This window comes from Microcebus murinus, chromosome 9 (assembly GCF_040939455.1).
Source record: "Microcebus murinus isolate Inina chromosome 9, M.murinus_Inina_mat1.0, whole genome shotgun sequence".
Classification (NCBI taxonomy): Eukaryota; Metazoa; Chordata; class Mammalia; order Primates; family Cheirogaleidae; genus Microcebus; species Microcebus murinus.
In genome coordinates, this window is record NC_134112.1 from 14,418,959 (window position 1) to 14,424,653 (window position 5,695).

The window sequence follows — 5,695 nt, forward strand, 5'->3', positions numbered from 1 at the left end:
GAAAAAAAATTCCATTCCATTATGTTTCTACTCACTCATCCACAGGAATAGAATAAGTCAGAACAAGTAAAGGTACTGTTAGTAGTACTGTGAGTGTGCAGGTTCTGGAGGAAAACGCCTGGCTGCTTTTCATCAGGGAGGTTAGATGGGACCACGATGACATGGGGGTGGGGGTGAGGGTGAGGGTGGAAACACAGTCCTCTCTCCAAAAGGTTTATATCTATTTTTTCCCTTACAATGTATTGCACCAAATCTTTTTTTTTCTACATATTTTTAGTTGGCCAATTAATTTCTTTCTATTTTTTTAGTAGAGACAGGGTCTCACTCTTGCTCAGGCTGGTTTCAAACTCCTGACCTTGAGTGATCCTCCCACTTCTGCCTCCCAGGGTGCTAGGATTACAGGCGTGATCCACCGCGCCCAGCCTGCACCAAATCTTAAGACAAAGGACACTGGACATTAAGAAAGAGGTCCAGCCCAGTCTTAACACTCCAGTGCAGTTACTTTTCTTTCTGTGTGTACTCAAAAGGTTTATATCTAAAAGGTTAGAAACAAAAGCAAAAACAAGTCAAAGCATGTTCAATGGGGAGAAACAGAATTGACATAAATAAATAAATATGATACAAATGTCTAGATGTGGGATAGTTTTTTTGTTTTTGTTTTTTTGATTAAAGAAAAAATGAGATTTTTACTTCCATTAATGGCAGAACAGCATATATTAGACCAACCATTACACAACTAATACTTATAAACTCTTGACAAAATATTTAAAAAAAACTATATGAAGGCGTTGAAAAATGACCAAAGCAGGCAGAAAATGGAGGGGGATCAACATTTAGAAGAAAGGAAAGACATTGGATAAGTTTTCCATTTTTTTATGACTCAATCTGAGGGCAGGCTCCAATCAGCAAAACATGGGGTGGTTACACTCATTAACTTATAGTCTTGCAGGTTAAGTATTAAGAGTCAGAGTTCAGAGCAACCAGAGCTAGAATGTGAAGGATAATATTCTAGAAGGGAGAGAGCCAGAGAAGTGTAAACCAGTTTATGAGTATACATTCTACTTGCAAATTTGGCTGGCTCCTGCACTATGCATGTACAGGGAAGAATCTAAGGAGCCCATATACATTTAAAAGAACTGAACAAAGATTTCAGCTTCTGCCCAACATACAGGAGACACAGTCTGGTGTTTGAGTTCTGCCCAATTAACTCTCTCCTTAAACAAAAAACAATTTTTTTCAAAACACAGTTTGAGACAGAAAAACCAATATTCTTGAGAAGAACATAACAGAGTTCAGAGTTTCTACAATTTAACATTCATTCACCATATCTAGGATACAATCCAAAATTACTAGATGTATTAATGAAAAGAAACAGAAAAATGTGCCCAACACTCAAAAGGAAAAGACAATCTGGGAGACCAATCCCAGAATGCCTCATACATTGTAATTAGCCGACAAGGATTTTAAGGCAGTTATTAAAACTATACTTAAGGATGTAAAAGAAAATATGATTTTAATGAGTGAGGAAATCTCATCAGAAAAAGAGAAGCTATAAAGAAATAATCACTAAGAGGCGGAGGTGGGCGGATCATTTGAGCTCAGGAGTTAGACCAGCCTGAGCAAGAGCAAGACCCTGTATCAACTAAAAATAATAGAAAGAAATTAGCTGGACAACTAAAAATATATCCATAAAAAATTAGCTGGCCATGGTGGCACATGCTTGTAGTCCCATCCACTTGGGAGGCTGAGGCAGTAGGATCGCTTGAGCCCAGGAGTTTGGGGTTGCTGTGAGCTAGGCTGACGCCACAGCACTGTAGCCCAGGCAGAGTCTAAAAAAAATAAAAAATAAAGAAATAATCAAATGGAAATTCTAGAACTAAATATTAAAATATCTGATATAAGAAAATTCACTAGATAAGTTTATCTGCAGATTGAAGATAACAGAAAAAAGAATTAGTGCCCTTGAAGATAAATCAATAGAAATTATACAATTTGAAAAAAAGAAACAGAAGAAATCCTGGGCAAAAATGAGCAGAGCCACAATGATTTGTTAAATAACATCAAGAGGTCTAACTATGTGCAATTAGAGTCCCAGGAGGAGAGAGAGAGAGAGGAAGAAAGAGAGAGAGAGAAAATGACCAAAAATTTGAAGAACTAATGGCCAAAGTATTTCCAAATTTGGTGAAATGTACAAGATTTTGGCAAACTCTAAGCAAGATAAGTACAAACAGAACCACACCTAGGCACGTCATAATCAAACTACTGGAAACCAAAATTAAAAAAAAAAAATCTTTAAAGCAGCCAGAGAAAAACGGCACATTGTAGACAGGGCAAAAATGATACTTATGACAGCTGATTTCTTACCAGAACCCAGAAGGCAATGAATGATGTATTTAAAGTGCTGAAAAGAAAAAAAAAACCTGGATCCTAGAATTCTATGTTTAATAAAAGTACAGATGGTCTCCAACTTATGATGTTTCAACTTATGATGTTTGACTTTAGGATGGATTTATTAGGGTATTAAACACTTATGATATTTTTGACTTATGATATTTTTTATTTACAGTAGGTTTATCAAGGCATAACCCCATTCTAAGTTGAGGAGCTTCTGTATCTAGAATTTTATATCTAGCAAAAATATCCCCAGGGAAATGCAAATTAGAACAACTCTGTGCTACTACATGCCTATTAGAATGGCTACAATCCAAAACACTGACAACACCAAATGCTAAAGAAGATGTGAAGCAACAGGAACTTTCAGTCATTGCTTGTGAGAATGCAGAATGGGAGAGTGGCCTTGGAAGGCAGGTCGCAGTTTATCACAAAAGTAAACATACTCTTACCATATGATCCAGCATTTGCACCCCTTGGTATTTCACCCAAAGGAGTTGAAAACTTATGTCCACACATAAACAAGCACACAGATGTTTATAGTGGCTTTATTCATAATTGCTGAAAAATGGAGGAAACCAGGAGTCCTTCAGTAGGTCGATGGAAAAATAACTGTGGAACTTCAACAATGCAATATTTATTCAATGCTAAAACTAAAGAAGCTATCAAGCCATGTAAAGATATGGAGAAAACCTAAATGCATAATACTAAGTGAAAGAAGCCAAGCTGAGACAGGGTGTGGTGGCTCAGGCCTGTAATCCTAGCACTCTGGGAGGCTGAGGCGGGAGGATTGCTCAAGGTCAGGAGTTCGAAACCAGCCTGAGCAAGAGTGAGACCTTGTCTCTACTAAAAATAGAAAGAAATTAATTGGCCAACTAAAAATATATAGAAAAAATTAGCCGTGCATGGTGGCACATGCCCATAGTCCCAGCTACTTGGGAGGCTGAGACTCGAGGATTGCTTGAGCCCAGGAGTTTGAGGTTGCTGCTGTGAGCTAGGCTGATGCCATGGGCATTCTAGTCTGGGCAACAGAGTGACACTCTGTCTAAAAAAAAAAAAAAGAAGCCAATCAGAAAATGCTACATACTGTACAACTCCACCTACTGTATATGACACTCTGGAAAAGGCAAAACAATGGAGACAACAAAAAAATCAAGGTTGCCAGAAGTTACGTGGGGGAGGGATGAATTGGCAGAGCACCGAGAATGTTTTAGGGCAGTGAAAACACTCTCTGTAATAGTGTAATTGTGGATACATGTCACTATGCATTTGTCCAAACCCACAGAAAGTATGACACTGAGTGAACCTGAATATGAACTACAGACTCTGGGTGATAATGCCGTGTCAAAGTTCATCAGTTGTAATGTATGTACCAATCTGGCGGGAGATGTTGGTAATGGGGGAGTTATGCGTGTGTGGGGGCAGGTGGTCTAGGGGACCTCTCTATCTGCTCAATTTTGCTGTGAACCTAAACTGCTCTAAAAAATAGTCTATTTTTAAAAGTCCTTCAAGAATAAAAGGGAAAATAAGGGCATTTTAAGATATATGAAAACTAGGAGAATTCATTGTCAGTGAATCCCACTACAAAAAATGCTAAAGAAATGTTTAGTACTGTATGTCAAGCAGTATCTTCCTTGTTTTATCTTAATTGGTGTTTCCTAGATTCAACCCTGAAGCAAAGTTTCAAGTGAAGTGGTTTATTTGGTAGGCATTATGGGAAGACTTGTGTCCCCCGCCATCAAATTTGTAGGTTGAAGTCCCAACCCCTAGTATGTCAAAATATAACCATACTTGAAGATTAGGTCTTTAAAAATGTGATTAAGTCAAAATGAAGTCTTTAGGGTGGGCCCTAATCCAGGCTGGCTAGTAACCTTGTAAAAAGAGGAAATTTGGACTCACAGACACCAGACATTTGTGCACAAGGACAGGTGACTGTATGAAGACACAGGGAGAAGGTGGCCTTCTGCAAGTCAAGGAGAGAGGACTTAGAAAGAACCAAACCTACCGGACACCTTAATCTTGGACTTCCCAGCCTGTCATTTAAGCCACCCAGTGTGTGGTATTTTGTTATGCCAGCCCCAGCAAACTATTAATAATAGAGTAGGTGATCCCAGGAAACACTCTAGAGAAGTAGGAAAGTAAGAAACAGAAAAAGGCCAGCCAGTATAAGGTGTTATTACAGGTTGAGTGTCCCTAATCCCCAAATCCAAAATCCGAAATGCTCCAAAATCAGAAAACTTTTGAGTGCCAACATGATGCCACAAGTGGAAAATTCCACACCTGACTTCATGTGATGAGTCACAGTAAAAAACTTTGTTTTATGCACAAATTATTGAAAATACTATATAAAATCACCTCCAGTCTATGTGTGTAAGGTGTATATGAAATAAGTGAATTTCATATTTAGACATGGGCCCCAGCCCCAAGATATTTCATTATGAATATGTAAATATTCCAAAATCTGGAAAAAAAATCCAAAATCCAAAACATTTCTGGCCCCAAGCATTTTGGATAAGCACCCATGTTACGCTCCATGAGAAACAACCAATGTGGGTACTCTAGTGCATAGGCCTGAGGGGATATTGCTAAAGAGCACAGTAATTAAGAGGACAGCTTTGGAGTCAGGCAAATATGGGTTCACCCTTACCTCGCTCTTTATCTATCTATAAAAAGGGATAATATTACCACTTTATGAGAATAAAGTAACATAAGTTACTTTATTAGTCTATGTAAAACCTTTAGCCATTACTTGACATATTTTAAGTGCTCAATAAGTATCATCATTTTTTTAAACATTTAATTTCATGACAACTCTGTGAGATCAGTGTAAATAGTCATTTGTTTTAAAACACCTCCAGTAATTGAAATGATTACAATTAAATTATATTGAGAATCTTAACTGTATTATTAATATTTTGGTTTATAGAATGGGCATGGTGGCTCACTCCTGTAATCCTAGCACTCTGGGAGGCCGAGGCCAGAGGATTGCTTGAGGTCAGGAGTTTGAGACCAGCCTGAACAAGAGCAAGACCCTGTCTCTACTGAAAACAGAAACATTAGCCAGGCAAAGTGATGTGCCTATAGTCCCAGCTACTCCGCAGGCTGAGGCAGAATTGCTTGAGCCCAGAAGTGTGAGGTTGCCGTGAGCTAGTCTGATGCCACAGCACTCTAGCCCGGGTGACAGAGCGAGACACCGTCTCAAAAAAAAAAAATATATATATATATATATATATATATATATATATTTATGTTTATTATGTTTAGTGCAATGGCTTAGTAAATAACATACTAAATACTTCTGTGA

At 38.1% G+C, this 5,695-nt stretch overlaps 1 non-coding gene across 1 annotated transcript; it reads right to left on the minus strand.

Moving 5' to 3' along the window:
- Positions 1–418: 418 nt before the first annotated feature.
- Positions 419–544, minus strand: LOC142873242 (small nucleolar RNA SNORA81). Its single transcript, XR_012921279.1, has one exon. It is a non-coding gene; the product is annotated as a small nucleolar RNA SNORA81 (small nucleolar RNA).
- Between the last annotated feature and the right edge of the window lie 5,151 nt (positions 545–5,695).